Here is a 16,620-nt window from a genome sequence, read left to right on the forward strand (position 1 = left end):
TCTTCTCTAGCTAGTCGTGTGGCTCGAGTCTCACAGCTGGGGGCAGGTCGAGAGTCGGGGCAGAGGTTAAAGTTACCATCCCCTACCCCCGCCCCCTGTACCACCCCCGCCCCCCGGCTTTTAGTCTCGGTAACATGCCCAGAGGGGGAGGTTATATTGCTAGTGTAGAGAGCGGCCGCCAGGATTCCAGCCACACTCCACGGTTCTCAAATTTTGTAGGGCAAAGATTTCTGGGGCGCCGAAGTGTAGGATGGAGACTGCGGGTCTCACCTCCACGGACGGGTTATTTAACTATGTCTAAGCTGGAGGCTGGGAATCAGCAGCTTAGCGATTGTGATTCTGAAGTGGCGACCGCTTTGCTACGAAGGGCAACCGTGCTGACCTTTCAATGACTGTCGGGTCTCCGGAGTTTGTCCTGAAATCTTATTGGGGGATTTCAAAGCATTGAAAGAGGATCCGAGGACGTGCTTTTATTCAAATCTCACAACCTTTTCTACCTGGTCTGGGATTCCTCCCAGCGTGTCTCTTCTGTCGGAAAATGTATCTATTGTTAGATCTGATATCTGCTTGGCTCTGCTACCTGCAAGCTGTGTAGGCTTCTCATCTCTGGGCTCAGTTTCCTCATCTGTAAATTAGAGGTAATAAAATTATATTGGGTGCAATGAGAGTAAAAATACATTCATATGAGAACAGTAATTCCACTTACGTGAACTTGGGGACAGGCTATTCGATCTCTCTCTGAAGCTGCTTACTCATCTGTGAACTGAAAATACTAACAGCTGTTGGGGCACGTGGGTGGCTCAGTTGGTTAAGCGTCCCACTCTAGTTTTTTTGCTCAGGTCACGATCTCAACGGTTTGTGGGATCGAGCCCCCAGTCAGGCTCCTCGCTGACAGCGGGGAGCCTACTTGTGATTCTCTCCATCTCTGTCTCTGCCCCTTTTCTCTCTCATGTGCACGCATGCTCTCTCTCTCAGAATAGTAAAAAATATTAATAGCCTTGTTTGTTTCTGTAACTTTTCTCCCAATCTGCTCCTGTTCCAGTTTTCCTAATTTTTATTGATGGCACCCAGGTAATGGTGTTCAGCCGAAACCTTGTAGTCCTCATTGGTAATTCCTTTTCCGTTTCCCACCACATTCCCACACTTGGTCCTTTACCAAGTCCTCTTGATTCTGTTTTCAAAATCCACCATGAGTGCTATCACTTTGCTCCAATGTATCCAGGCTCATGCTCAGACTCCCAGCGTCCACTTCCTGCTCCTCTGGGCTCCTTCTCCACATGGTGCCCAGAGCAATCTACTGTCTTCTAGCAGCTTCCCGTGTTTGTTTGTTTTTTTTTTTTTAAATTTTAATGTTTATTTATTTTTGAGGGAGAGAGAGAGAGAATGAGCAGGGCAGGGGCAGAGAGAGAGGGAGACACAGAATCTGAAGCAGGCTCCAGGCTCCGAGCTGTCAGCCCAGAGCCCGATGTGGGGCTCGAACCCACGAACTGTGAGATCATGACCTGAACCGAAGTCGGACGCTCAACCAACTGAGCCACCCAGGCACCCCTTCCCATATGTGCTTAGGGTTGAAACATGAATGGCTTCCTGTGGCCTGTCTGGTCCCTGGTTACCTTCCAACTTTACATCCTGTCTTCTATACTGACTCGGCTATGGGTACCATGATCTTTCTGTGCCTTAAGTACATCCACCTCTTATCTATCCCAGCAGGGCCTCTGCATTTTCTGTGCCTTCCGCCTGGAACAGTCTTTCCCAGATTTGCCTGTGGCTGGCTCATCATTCGTGTCTCCGTTCAGACTTCTCTCTTCAAGGAGATCTTCTCTGACCACCATTCCTAAAGAGGCTTCTCCTCCCTCCTCCCTCCTCACTCTCTTACTCTGCTTCCTTGTAGTTCTTATGCTCTGAAGTATTTTTTTGTTTCCTTGTTTGGGTTCTGTCTCTGCCTCTAGTGTATAAGCTCCATAAGAGTAGAGGTTTTGTCTGTCTTACCTAGAGCAGTGCCAGTAAGACATATTGGTTGAATTGTTGAATGAATGGATAGGGGTTTTATGAGAATTGAATGAAAAAATAAATTCAGTAGATTATCCTGGGCACATAAGTAAGTACTCAGTGTCAGTGTAGGGAAGATCAATATTAATTGTAATATGTTCTAAAATGTAAAGAGTGGGGCACCTGGGTGGCTCAGTTGGTTAAGCGTCCGACTTTGGCTCAGGTCATGATCTCACGGTTTGTGAATTCGAGCCCCGCATGAGGCTCTGTGCTGACAACTCAGAGCCTGGAGCCTGCTTTAGATTCTGTGTCTCCCTCTCTCTTTGCCCCTCCCCTGCTCATTCTCCCTCTCTCTCTCTCTCCCTCTCTCTCTCTCTCTCTCTCTCAAAAATAACATTAAAACATTTTTAAATGTAAAGGGAGATGTATTTTTTTAAGTTTATTTATTTATTTAGAGAGGGCACAAGCAAGGGAGGGGCAGAGAGAGAGAGAGAGAGAGAGAGATTGAGGCTCACAAGCAGGCTCCACACTGTCAGTGCAGAGCCTGATGCGGGATTCGAACCTGCAACCCATGAGATCATGACCTGAGCCAAAATCAAGAGTGGGATGCTTAAGTCACTGAGCAATCCAGGCACCCCAAGGAGATGTATTTTTGCTCAATTGCTTCATTTCATTTCTTTTCTTTCTTCCCCTTTCTTTCTTTCACTTGGGTTCACAGGCCATCTACTGCAGTCTCTTCCTTGTGTCAGAGTTTAATCATCTTTCCCATATTTTGGCCTCAACATGTCCCCAGATGGAGGAGGGTTTGGAGAGTCCTGCCTCATTCTGCACAGTGGGTCTCTGGCCTTGGGTGGCAGATCTTGCCTTCATTCCTTCTTTCAACGGACACCCTTGCTGCCTCTCTTTCTCTCCACCCCGCTGTCCACACGCAGCTGGAATGACCCTCCTTTACATTAAGTCGGAGCATGCCTGGCCTCCCCCTCCCCAGCTGTTTAGTAGCTTACCTCTAGCCCGAGGAGAAAATCCCACACTCTGTTCTGTGGGCTGCAAGTTTCTAATGCGTCTTCTCATTGGCAGCATTCTCTTTCTGCGTCATACCCAGATTCATTACTGCCTGGAGACCTTTTTACCTGCGGTTCTCTGGGGCTTGGAATGCATCTCCCCTAGATCTTAATGCCCTTGTGTCTTCGTCAGACAGACATTTCCTGATCGCCCCTCTGTGTTGCCTCACCCTGTCCTCATTGACTTGCTCAGTGGCCCCGTGCCTGGCACTATTCCAAGTATTTGCATTAACTCACTGAATTCTCACCACAGCCGTGTGAGGTCAAGCCTACTGTCCTTCCTGTTTTAGAAATCAAGATATTGAGGAATGCTCTAGGCTCAACAGTGCGTAGTGAAACTGGGGTTTCGAACTCAGGAGGCCGCCTGGCTCCTGCTTCCTTTGATTCTGCTTTGGTGTTTTGCTGGATGACTAACATTTGCCTCGTTTATCTAGTTGTTTGGGTTTTTGTTGCTGTTTGTTTGCTTACTTACTGTCTCCTTCAGAATGTAAGCCTCATGACAGGTGGGATCTTACACGTCTTGTTCACTGTCGTATCCCAGCACCTCGAATTACCACATAGTTGGTGCTTGGAAAAGGTTGGGGGCACGAAGGACCTCTGCAGACGGGTCCTTCCCCTTACGTGTCTGCAGCACTTGGTGGAACCCTCCGTGGCTGTGCTTACAACATGTCTGGTCTGTTACCAGTGTCCCCCACCTCTGGTACTCCAGACCCCGCGTTCCTCTAACGTGGGGTCGTGTTATTTCTGAGGAGGCCTCATGGCCCAGCGCAGTGCCAGGTACACAGAGTGTACCCAGGAAATGTTTATTGTATTCACGGCCTCTGGATACTGCTTTTAGAGGCTGTAAAATAAAAACCTTAACATTCTTGCCGGAAAAATGCAGGTTTGGGGGCAGATGCCCACTTCTCAAAAGATTTCACAGTGTCTTCACACTTTGAAGAGAAACAGACACTGTCTTTGGGCAACTGAGTGACTAATTTTTCATTATTACTAACAATGGCTAACATTAGCACCGCAGTTTATAAGTGACAAGGTCCGTAATTTCATTTGAAGATGAAATGTATATTCATGACTCACGACTATGGTCTTTCAACACGAAATTTGCCGTTGGTAGAATGAAGAAGCTCAGAGAGGTTAAGTCACTAACACAGGTCACACAGCGAGTGGGAGACAAAGCTGGGATTTTATTTACTCATTCAACAGACATCTGTGGAGCACCCTCCACGTGCCTTGTATAGGCCAGGTGTGGAGGATGTGGCAGGGAGAAAAGTGACCGAGGGTGTTGCTTTCAAGGAGGGTACCTTTTAAGCAGGGGAAGGTAGACGCTGGGCAGGTGTACGGAGAAGTGACAAGTAGGTGAAGACGCCGCACCAGGGATCTGTGTTAGAGAATGATCTGGGGTGCAGCACTTACAAGGCGGGAGTTCGGGGAGGCCCCTCTGGGGAGGTGACATTTGAGCAGAGACTGGAGGATGAGAGGGAGCAGGCAGGGGAGAGGCAGGGGAACAGCTTTCTGGCAGAGAGAACAGGCCCTTTCTGTTCCCTTATGTGACCTGCCGAGGAGGAAGGACCCGTTCTTGTGTGCTGGGGCGTCAAGGGACCCTCTTAGTCATTCATCTGCTACAGCCTTCACTCCAGACCAGGTGTCTCCTTGTCTGGCTGATTGCCGTTCTCTCTGCTTGGATGTGCCCTGTGACGGGGAGCTCATTCCTCTGCCGATGCCACTTTACCCTCTATGGACTTCTGTGTGGTAAACATTTTCGGCCCCTTTGTCTATTTCTTGGCGTCACCTCAAGTGCCACTTGGTCCTCGTTTCCCCATTGTCAGCATTCTAACAGAACGGCCACTTCGGAATCGCTCTTCTCTCCTCCGGGACCTCTCTGATTCCTGCTTGGTTTCCACCCTCCTTTTGGGGATTTCTTAACCTCCTTCTGTTCACACCCGCCCTTCACGTGAACACACTCTCTCTCCTCTAACCTCTCTGGCAGCCCCATCTTCTTGGAGCCAGGACGGATGAGCTACTTCTCAGCTGCTGGCTGGGGCATCTTCTTTGAGTCGACCAGCCCACATTCTTTCCAGGGTCTGGATTCTGGAAATTCTGGATTCTGCCATTCCTTCTTCCTCAGGGCCTCCCCTCAGGGCCTGCTTGGAAGGCATGTATATTCTTTGCTGAGTTTTCAGCTGTGGGTCAAATGTCACTTCTTCGGGGGCATCTTTCTTCCTCTTCCTACCCTGTGCTTCCCCTTAACACTTGCAGCAATGATAATTAAGTGATTATTGTATGTACCTATTTGATCCACGTGTCTCTTCCATCACACGGAGCACCCCGAGAAGATGGAGAGAGGACTCATATCCCCAGTTGCTAGAACAGGGCTTGACATGGAGTAGGTGCCCGTAAATATTTGTTGACTAAGTCAGTGGATAAGAGGGTCAAAATTGGTATGAGATCATTCATTCAATGGGTGTCACTGAGAGCCACCCCTTTGCAGCAAGATCCTGTGTATGTAACGATTGGTAGTGAGATTCTTGTCTCCTGGTCTGAGTCAGTGACTGCAAAACAATTTCTCAACTGGACAAAGGGAAAGCTGTAGGTGACTGCCGGACCCTCCATATACCTCCCCCCATGTCATGTCTAGAAGTGAGAGGCGCCCTTGTTACTGTTTTCTGATCAGCCTTTTGTGCTGTCCTGCCCTGTCCCTTCCAGATAAAGCAAAGGCATTTTCTTTCTTTTTTTTCATTTGAAAGAGGGAAAGAGAGGGAGAGAGGCACAGGGAGAGAGAGAGAGAGAGAGAGAGAGAGAGAGAGAGAGAGAGAGAGAGAGAATCTTAAGCAGGCTCCATGCTCAGTGTGGAGACAGACACGGGACTCAATCCCATAATCCTGAGATCATGACCTGAGCTGGAATTGAGTCAGATGCCCAACTGACTGAGCCACCCAGGGGCCCCACAAAGGCATTTTCTAATAGGAACCTCTAATATCTTAAAGAGGAAAGTAGTATTTTTGACTGTTGACTGTATATGCCAGGCGCTGTGTTAGTGCTTTACGTAATTAATTAACATGATTTTTTTTTAAGATTAAAAATTTTTTTAATATCCATTTATTTTTGAGAGGGAGAGAGACAGAGCGCAAGTGGGGGAGGGGCAGAGAGAGAGACACAGAATCCAAAGTAGGCTCCAGGCTCCGAGGCAGCTGTCCGCACAGAGCCCGATGCAGGGCTCGAACCCACGAACTGTGAGATCATGCCCTGAGCCAAAGTCGGACACTGAACCGACTGAGCCACCCAGGCACCCGTAGGTAATTACATAATTAATCACCTCTTTGATTCTTTCTAACAGTTCAACCCTCCCATCAATGTGGGTGGGGAGAAGCAGGCTCCGCCCAGTTGAATACTTGGTTCGAGGAGTAACAGCCACTGTTTGAGAGCAGTTTTGTGGCTTCAAAAGCTCCCATCCCTGGGGCGCCTGAGTGGCTCAGTCGGTTGAGCACCCGACTCTTGATTTCAGCTCAGGTCATGATCTCAACAGTTTGCGGGTTCAAACCCCGCATCGGGCTCTGCACTGACAGTGCAGAGCCTGCTGGGGATTCTTTTCCTCCCCTCTGTCTGCCCCCCTCCCACTCACACTGCCTGTGTCTCTCTCGAAAATAAATAAACATTAAAACAACAACCACCACCACCTCCCATCCCTTACAGGGTGGTGGGGAAGACCTTCCCTGAGGTTTGGGAGGTTCTCTTTCTCGCTCCCTCCCACCGTCTCTTGCCTCTGCGATCTCTAATTTACTCAGACCCTTCCTATCTTGAAGATCAGTGAGGGCTCCAGAAGTTCCCCACAGGAGGGGCTGCGCAACAGGGATCTGGTCTGGAAGCTGTGTTTGTACCATAGAGGCCATGTATTCACTGAGGCACACTTACTAGGGGAAGGCACTCCGGAGCTTGTGAAGGGGCTGCTCCCTAAGACGTCTCTTTGGCAAAACTGATGAGCACCCAGACGGAACGAAACTGGAAGAAGAGGAAGGGACGAGTGAACAACCATTGATTTCTTGAATGCTGCCTCTGTGCGAGCATCTTGTGTGTTTCGATCATTCTAGACTGTGAGGGAAAGAGTTGTCAGGGATCCGTGGTGTGCTCCGGGATCTCAACTAGATGTAGGGTGACCGTATAATTTACTATCCATGTTGGGGCCCTCTGGGGAGACAAAGGGGCCACTATCGAAAATTGCACCAGACCAAAGTATAAATTGGGACTGCCCTATGCCAACTGGGAGGTCTGGTCACCCTCGGCAGGAGGGAAATCAGATGCCCTCTGTTCCGGTTATCTATTACTGGGTGACACCTCCCTCCAAAATTTGGCAGCTGAAAGCCACAATAATCCTTTCGTTGTCTCTGTTGGCTTCTGTAGGCCAGGAATTTGGGAAGGGGTTGTCTAGTTCTAGCCTGGGGCCTCCCGGGCCGTATTAGTTAGGTGCAGGTGGAGCTGGAGTAGCTGGAGGCTAGGTAGAACCTTCTCTCTCTCTCTCTGTGTCTCTGTCTCCATTTAGCCTTAGAGCCTCGCTATATGGTGAGTCCACACAGGGAGTTGAGCTTTCTCACAACATGGCGGCCCCGGGGCAGTCAGACGACATACAAGGGGGCCAAAGATGTCCGGAACAGGTATTCTGACTAACAAGCTGGCAGCGGCATGGCCCTCTACAACCCGGTCTCAGAAGTCAGGCGGCCCTTCTGTTGGTTACCAGTGAGTCACAGGCGCAAGGTTCTAGAAGAGCGCGTGGAGTGAGAGACGTTGTCGTGACCGTCTGAGGAGCCTAAAATCTGCTACAGATGCACCTGGCCTTTTCTAAGAGTAACCAGTTGGTTGTCTGCAAAGCTGTGACTGAAGAGTTTAGGACAGAGCAAAAGCCAGAGTTTCGGAGGAAGTCTGGTCGGGAGGAGGCCTGGGCTGTGCTCGTGGTTTATCAAGGGAAATCTGCTCAGAGGAGTGAATGAACTTGTGGGAAGGGGAGAGTCACAGAGCCAGAGGCCTGGCGTTGTCCAGGGCACGCGTTCTTGGCCACACTGGCCTGAGCAGCAGCCACCGCCCCCCCGCCATGTCCCTGGGCAAGGCCGTCCCCTCAAGCCGCCTCTGCTGAGAAATGCTTCTTCTGAATAATGCCGGCGCTTTTTCCAGCGCGCATCCACCTGCACCTCCTCGTGTGCCTTCTGTGAACCACCACGGGGGTTATCACCCCACTTTCTAGATGAGAAGGCCGAGGTGCAGTGAGGAGGCACGTTTTGCCCGCGGTCAGGCCGCCGGTAAAGGTGCAGTTGGAACAGCGGTCCAGGTGTGTGTGCAAACCGCAAACCTCTTCATGAAGGTCGGGGCACGTACCTGATGGCAAACCCGTCGGACGGTGTGCTGGGAGGAAGGGAAGCCTTGAGTCACCAGCTCACGCCAGCCTCCTAAGAGCCCTGTGGCTCCAACAAATTCGTAAAAATAGAAAACTTGGAGGGATTAAAGCCCCAAAGGACGCTTCAAGTCCCCCGCGGGAAAGGGAGGCTTGCCGTATGTTCTGATGGTCTGCATTCAAATTTATTTTTTTTTATCTCAGCTGGATGTACACTCACCCATCACAGGATCAGCTCTCAGAATAGAGAGGTACCTGTTGAATCATCCACCCCACTTCCTGCCTCGTGCGGGCATCTCTCCAAGTGCTGAGCCATCCGCTTCTCTGCTGGGGCCTGAGATATATCAGGATTTGCAGCCCTGGTGACAGGAGACAAAATAGACTCCCATTTCCTTTGGAACCATTTAGCTAGTTGAGAGAGTGCTTGATTGTTTCAATGGGATGAGCAGTGAGCAATAACCAGGTCTCTCCCTGGCTTCTTCTCTCTGCCCTGTGCTTGCTCTTCTTCCGGAAGCTGGGAGGTGGTGGGGACAAAGGCACACACTGGTTTTGGCTCAGTCTGGCTCTTGAGCTAATAGGTGCCCCTCCCGGGACCTCAGGCCCACTTTCTGCAACACAGACGTCGTTCTCTTTCCTTCTGCCCGTCTTGGCTCCCGCTGGCCTTAGGACTAGAAACTGTGCCTGGTGGGTGCCTGGAGAGACTTGTTGGGGCTAAGTGACTGCAGGTGATATTTAAGGAGGTCTCATGGGAGATACGGTTTCAAGGCAATGAAAACAGACATCCGTGGGGACAGACTGTCTGAATTTGAATCCAGGTCACCGCTAGCTTCATGGCCTTGGGCAAGTCAGGCAACTGAGTCTCGGCTTCCTTGTCTGTTAAATGGGTGGAATCAGAGGAAGTAGGTAGTGAGAATTAAGTCAGATAATATGTACAGTGCTTGAAAGAGTGCCTTAATCCAGGCCAGCTGGATTAGCATGGTCACCAGAAGCCTGTGGGGCTTTGACTGGAGCGATCGATGGCCACTTGTGGGGACCCCGGCCCTGAGTTGGCCACTCAGAGTTCAGAGAGAGAACCAGTCATGAGCTCAAGTAACTCAAAGTCTAGTGGGAAAACAGATGTGGCTGATGCAGGGGTGCAATACCTATCAAGTGCTTAACGAAATACGTTTTGAGTAGACCTTTAAAAAGCAGATTTCACATGGAAATCCAGATTTGTGGCTTCTCTTATGATCTAGCAACACTGGGTTGGCTTTCCTGCACGGTGATAAGAAGCCGGAGCAGAATAAGTGTTGTAGCCTACGCCAGGTACTTTGCCCCAGTCCCCACTCTTCCCTCCTGCATCCTGTCCGCCCATATTCATGTTCAGTTGTGCTTGCTGCCTGGCCCTTTGGGAATTTGCAGACAGATTACAATGCAATGCTGTGAATGCACCGGGAGCACGATGAGGGATAATAACTCATCCGTGGGCAGTCGGGAAGAGCTTCCCAAAGGAGCCGAAGTCCCAGTTGCCTCTCTGTAATACCCGCCAGTGCTGCAGAACATCCTTGTCTTTATGGCTCAAGGATGTGAATAGAGGACACAAAGTCCTCCGAGCTGGCGGGATCTCTTCCATAAAGCAACCAAGGCTCAGTGGCTTGTGTGGTCATACAGCCAGCTCGTGGCACATCCAGGCTGTCAATCAGAAGCAGCCGTGGGCCTCGGGAGTCTGTAATTTGTACTCTGGAATCTTGATTCCCTCTCTGCCACCCTCCTGCATCGTGGCCATGGGTAACTCATTTCATCTTCAACCTCGGTTTCTTCATCTGTAGGGTAGGGCTGGGGATTCTGACCTCAAGGGAGTGCTCTGGGGCCAGATAGTGAGAAAATGGGTAGGGGACACTCATAAGCTCCGAAGCGCTCTAGGCCTGTGAGAGGCATCACGATGGTGGAGAAATAGCCACCTTCTTCGAACAGATTTGGCGCATCTTTGCGATGTTACGGGGACCTTGTCCCCCACCTGCTTTTGCCATTGTCTCTCCTTTGCATGTAGGAGCGTGCACAGCCTTCTTCTAGGCGTGGACCCAGAAAGGGAACGTTTTGGGATTCTCTGGCCTTGGCTGTGAACAGGACTCCAGGCGCAGAGCCCAAGGGCTCCCCTCTTTCACGAGGCTCCCACATCAAAAGGAGATGCTGAGATAGAGCTGGGAAGGAAGCTGACCTCCCTGGGCAAAAGAGGAGAAATGTCGGTAGTTACTTTGTTTCCTTTAAGACACCTGCCGCTGGGCATCAGGGGCTACCTTCAAATTCCCGTTTAGTGCCTGGAACTATTGAGACAACGTGGCATTGTGGTCGACTACTGGATTTGGGAGTCCCGCTGTCCTGAGTGCAAATATTGACTCCTCCTTATTAGCTGAGTGTGCCTTTGGACAAAACTTTAAACTTCTCTAAACCTCAATGTCTTCATCTGCAAAATGGGCTTCTTAAAAGTACCTGTTTTTTTTAGGGCTTTGTAGGAGTTAAATGACATTATGTAGTGAAGGGTTTAGCATATAGTGAACAGCTTAATGCCAGATATGAATTGCTGTTATTGCAAATGGTAATAAGAAACGTACATCATGTTTGTACAGCGTTTTACCGTTTAGGAACTGGTCGTGTTCTCCTTAGCCCATTTGACATTCCCAACAACTCTTTGAGGTGGTCAGGGCAGGGATTATGACCTCGTTGCACAGGTGAGAAAACCGGAGCCCAGGGACGGCAGAAGTCTGCTCAAGGTCACACAGCTTGTGAGTGGTAGAGCCAAGCTCAAGTCCCCTTGGATGAAGGATGAGCAGTGTCATTCGCAGGGCCGGGCCAGACCACCTGCACGTGCCGTCGGACTGCTCCTCGGGCACTCTGGTTCTTCCAAAGACCCGTTTATAGAGAAATAATCCCGTGGGTTTACCTATTTAAACCCTTGTCGTACCTATTTATACGCCGAGCCTGTACCAGCTCCGGGGGCGAAGAAACTTGTCCTTGTGCCCTGGTGTCAGACTGGCTTTCTTGGCATCTGTCCCCAAATGACCTCCGCGGGGGTTTCCAGCTGCCCCCTCGCACCCTGATCCATTTACCAGAATAGCCGTGTGTTCTGAGTTCTGGCCACAGGATGGCGCTGCTCCCCAAGGCATGAAATGTCCAGCCCCTCACCCGGACTGCATTTCCAGGTATGAAACATCTAAACAGCTCCTATGTGCAAGTCACTACGGTTGCTGAGGAGAGGGCTTCGCTTATCCATTATTGTTATATAAACGACGGCAGCAAAACCAATAACACCCGTACGGGTTGTCACAGTTTCTTGAGCAGTTTATAGAGATCACCCGGTTCCATTTGCTAAATAATCCTGGTACGTGAGATGAGGCGAGTCTTTCCACCCACGTCTGAGGAGGAAATTGAAGCTCAGCGAGGTGACAGGGCTTGTGTCAAGGCCCTGAGCAGAGTGGCCGGCGGCAGATTGAATGGGGGAGACCAGGCGTCTGCCTCCTCCATGCCCGTACTTGTCGGTGAGGACAGGAGCTATCTTAGTTGCCTTTCTGCCCCCATTCCTTCCTGTCCCTCTCACTGAGGGCTTCAGCTGACGTCTGTGGCGGGCAGGGGAGAGGCAGGTGGGCTCTCTCAGGCCACTCAGCCTCTAGAAGCCGCAGTGCCGAATAGCTCACCGGCGCTCTCCGGACGCACTCAGGCTGAGAGGTGCAGCGTCTGGGTTGGAGCCTGTGAAGAGACTTCAAAGAGAGGCCTCTGCTTTCACTCCGAGGCCCGGGCAGGGTGTGACTGACTCACCGTGATTTGGCCCCTGAAGGCTGCCGGGTGACCAAGTGGCCAGGAATGATTCATTCATTCGTTCACTCATGTATTCGTTCAACAGACGCTTCCTGAGTGTCCGCCATGTGCTAAGTACTAGGGACGCAGAGACCAAAAGCACAGCCCGTGTCCTCCTGGGACTTTCAGAGCAGCGGGGGAGACAGAGGGCAGAGAGCAAACAATACAGTTTGGCAGGTGTTTCTCGGAGGTCTGTTCTAAGTGTCATGGGGTTGAGTGAGTCTACCAAGGGCAGGGGAGCAGGCCACACAGAGGAGGAAGCCTTTGGCGGGATCTTGAAGGATGAGACAAGTTTGCAGGTGACCAGGCAAAAGGAGCCTGGAGGTGGGGTGGGGTGGGGCGGGGGCGGGGGGAGAGTCGGGGGCGATGTGCAAGAGCTGTCAAAAGTCATCGGGCACTTGATGGGACAGGGGGGCAGCCGGAAAGATGGGGGGCAGCCAGAGACGGGCCTTGAAAGCCATTGTGGGGACAGTGAATTTGTGTGTCATAGATGGAAGAAAACACATCAAGACTTTGAGTGATCACTCCAGGAGCTGCGCTAGGCTTGAGATCCAGAGTTGAACACTGTGGTTCTTGCCATCAGAGTTCAGAATTTCAAGGAGAACATGGCCAAAGAGAAGGCCCTCAGTCACATTTGTTGAGCGCTGACCCTTTGCCAAGCATCGTGCCAACAGCTTCCTGAGCATTGGCTTGTTACCTACTTTGCAAGGCAGGTACTATTATCATCCCCACTTTTTAGCTGAAAAGCCTGAGACTTGGGGTGCTTAAGTAAGTTGTCCAAGGTCATAGAACTAGTGATAGTAAGAGTCAGGACGTGTCTTTTTTTTTGCTTTTTGTTTTGTTTTGTTTTTTAAAGTTTATTTATGTCGAGGGAGATGGAGGCAGTGCAAGTGGGGAGAAGGGCAGAGAGAGAGGGAGAGAGAGAATTCTAAGCAGGCTCCGTGCTGTCAGTGCAGAGCGCGATGTGGGTCTTGAACCCATGAAACTGTGAGATCACCACCTGAGCCGAAACCAAGAGTCAGACACTTAACCGACTAAGCCACCCAGGCGCCCCGTCTTTTTTACTTTTTAATGCTCACCTTTGCTAAAACTAATTAATTTTATGTAGATTTTTTTATGCATGTGGTACAAAATTCAGAAGGTGCCCAGTGAAGGCGCTTGTGGTCACATCCCTGCTTCCAGCCCTCCCTCCCCAGAAGTGAACACTCTTACTGGTTTCTGGTGTTTTCTTCTAGAGAGGTTCTATCCAGACCCAAGCCCAAAAGGTAAGAAAAGACAAGTGCGTGGCTAATCACAAGCATGGGCTTTGGGAACAGCCTGCAGGGAATTGAGTCCTGACTCTTTTGGGTGATCTTGAAGAGTGTTACCACTAAATTGTGGTTTGAGCAAGGGTCAGGAGGTCTTGGAGGGAGCGGGGGACATGCCAGAGGGCTGGACTTGGTGGGGGAGGATGCGGTGACAGGATGGAGATGAGAGAATGAGGACCAGTGGGGCCTGGAGAGAGACTTGGGTGGGGGCCAGGCTGTGGGTTGGGGGGGCCGCCACGACAGGTAGGTGTTTGGCAGGACTGGAGGTGCGCTGAGAGGGAGACAGGTGGCCCGTGGGTCTGGGACAGTCCCTGTCTGAGGTCTCATGCTGACGCCTGGAGGAGTTCCAGCTCATCTGGTGCACCCCGGAGCTGGGCCTTGGTCCCTGGGCTGACAGCAAGGCCATGGACTCAGGAGTCTGGGAGGTCCGGCCTGAGTGGCCAGCAGGGAATTCTGGGCAAGCCACTTCCTTCCCGGAGCTTCAGTGCCAGTGAGTGCTTCCCAGAGGTTCATCGCCCCGTTGTTCCTCACTGTGGAAGTAAAGGCAGGGTTGGTGGCGGGGGATGCGGCGGGGGGGGAGGGGGGGGTGCGGTGGTGGGGAGCAGAAGTGCCCTGGCTGGAATGGGCTGGGGGCATAGGATCCTTCTCCAGAGGTTTCCAGGCTGCATCTGAACAAGCATTCACAGTGTGCAGAGTTCTCCCAGGCAGGTGGGAGCCTATACGTAGATACAGTCTTACATGTTTGATCTAATATGTGTATAATGCGTGTAATAACAGGTAATACATACATTATTTTGTTTGTCCCCTGCTTCTGTTTTGAAACCAGTTTTCAAAATAACAAGCAGGTTCTCTGGTGTCCTCCCTTTTTCAGTGCTGGGATGGTCTCATCTCCGGCCCTGGGAGCCCCTTCAAGTCGACCACTGAGCCTTGTGACCCAGCCTGAGTAGTCTTTGATAACTTCCTGGCTTTCTGGAAGAACAAAATGTTCCAGATTCATCTTGTACTTTCCCTTCCCAAGTCCTGGAATCCGCCATTTCTCCGAGGAGCCCTGGCCCTGGTTCCCTTCCATGAGAAATGCCATTTGGAGGCCCCAGTCTGGGCTGGGGGGATGTGGGAAGCAGCAAGCTCGGGGCCAGGAGCCTACAGTCTGGCAGTTCCCTCCTCTTCCCCCGGGGATGGGGGATTAGAGGTCCGGTTACGTCTTTCCAGACTCATCCGAGGCCGAGAACAAGACATGGGAAATATTCGTGCTGGGCACCCCTGGGTTGCGATGGCATGGTGGGAGCCCATGGACCTGGATTCCGCTCCAGCTCAGCTGCTGTGTGTCGGAGTGACGCTGGGCAAGTGACTTAACCTCTCTGAGCTACGGCATCCTCATCTGTCAGATGGGGACAGTAGGACTCACCTCATGTCAGCTTGAGGACGATGTGAGACATCGCATTTAGGTTTCTGACATACGTCGCCTAGAGCAGGTACTCAGTGAATGTGAATTCCCTTCTTATCCCTCCTCGGCCATGTAACTTCAGCATCCCAGGAGGTGAGAACTGGATTACTGGATGATTTGGGAAAGGGACAAGGGAAGAGGAAGAAATTGGGAAATAGAAGTTTGTGGACAAATAAATGGGAGGGGAAGTTCATTCAAAACAGGGAAGGTGATCTTAGTGGTCAGATCTGTCCAACAAAGGAAGGTTCTGTGTGCTTGGGGAAGGTGGGGAGCCTCCTGTTGCCAGAGGTATACAAGTAGAGGGAGAGGGACCATTGCCAGAGAAGTGTTCTTTTGAGGACTCCTGCATTGGCCTGGAGGTCGGTCCATTCACTTGGCACACTTTTGGAGTCCTACTGGTCCTTGCCCAGCCCTGTGATGGGACAGGGGATGCCAAGGTGAACGGGATACCATTCCTAGCCCAAGGAACTCCCAGTCCAGGGAATGAACTGATCTCCAAGGTCCCTCCTACTCTGCGGTTCTGGGCTTTCAAGTGTCCAAGCCTTGGAGGGAGTTGGCTGAGGATTTTCAGTGTGCGCCTTTTGGTATTGATCCACTGGAGCCGGAGCTGGCAGGAGAGGACTCCACAGTGTTGTTAGTGCGGAGGACACGCTGTAATCTGTCAGTGTCACCCTGGTCGCAGCTGGTGGGGGAGCCATCCCGCTGTTAACTCCTCCCTCCCCAGCAGCCACTGAGCGCACAACTTGTAGAGCATCCCCCACCCCCGCCCAGCACCCCCATCTATCCCTTTAGGAGGGAGAATTTCTTTTTCTATTTCTCCTGGTATGAGCCCTCTGCCCCCATCAAGGACATTCCTCTGTACCTTTAGTTACCAGATTTCCCTACCAGGAGCCCGTGGGAAGAGTCCTCCTCTTTCATGGCCAGCTTTGAGTCTTACCTCCGTGAGCCCTTTGCCAGTCTCTCAGGCAGAGCAATAGACTCTAAAGGACTGTCCTTGGGGAAAAAGTTTAGCCTGGTTTTCCAGCTAAGACAAGGAGAGAGACAGAGCATGGGAAGGAGGTGTGAGGTGAGCGAATGGGTCAGGGATTTGGTTCTATGGTAAGTGCTCCTTTTCAGCTGTGAGCACTCTAGCAGACTGAGTGGGTATGTACTGGGGGCTGAAGATGAAGTGAAGGGGGCCAAGAGACCACTGTTAGAGAAGTGGATTAGAATGGGGTTAGAATCGCGGTGCCAATAGACTGCCCGGCTTACTGTCCCAGCTCCACCATGTTCCTGCTGTGTGACTTTGGGCATTGATCTTAATCTCTCTGATCCTCATTTCCTCTTTTGTAAAATGGGGCTAATAAATAGGACTTACCTCACAACGTTGCTGTTAGCATTAGAATGTAAAGTGTCTACATTAATGCCTGGCGCGAAGAGGGGGGCTGGATAGATTTCAGTCGTGATTATTATTACTCTTCATGGAGCACCACCTACATCCAAGCACGACACTGGGAGCTTTCACGTTCAAGGTCTCCTTGGAGCATTCCAGCTGCTAATCCCGTGTAGGGATTATTAAACCCATTTTGCAGATGAAGAAACGAAGGCTCTGGGAGGCTATCTCTTGCTTGC

General features: G+C 51.1%; 1 long non-coding RNA gene across 10 annotated transcripts in view; it reads left to right on the forward strand.

Moving 5' to 3' along the window:
- The window catches only part of LOC106981062 (uncharacterized), a 109,976-nt gene that overhangs the window by 296 nt on the left and 93,060 nt on the right, over positions 1-16,620 (forward strand). Inside the window, exons 1-2 of one of the 10 annotated variants that reach the window (XR_008300498.1) lie at positions 2,394-7,197; positions 7,585-11,606. The exons of the other annotated variants lie outside the window; for them this stretch is intronic. This is a non-coding gene — a long non-coding RNA (uncharacterized LOC106981062). Of the gene's footprint in view, positions 1-2,393; positions 7,198-7,584; positions 11,607-16,620 lie in introns of those variants that run through there. 10 annotated transcript variants of the gene reach the window in all.

Source organism: Acinonyx jubatus, chromosome B4 (assembly GCF_027475565.1).
Source record: "Acinonyx jubatus isolate Ajub_Pintada_27869175 chromosome B4, VMU_Ajub_asm_v1.0, whole genome shotgun sequence".
NCBI classification, from domain to species: domain Eukaryota; kingdom Metazoa; phylum Chordata; class Mammalia; order Carnivora; family Felidae; genus Acinonyx; species Acinonyx jubatus.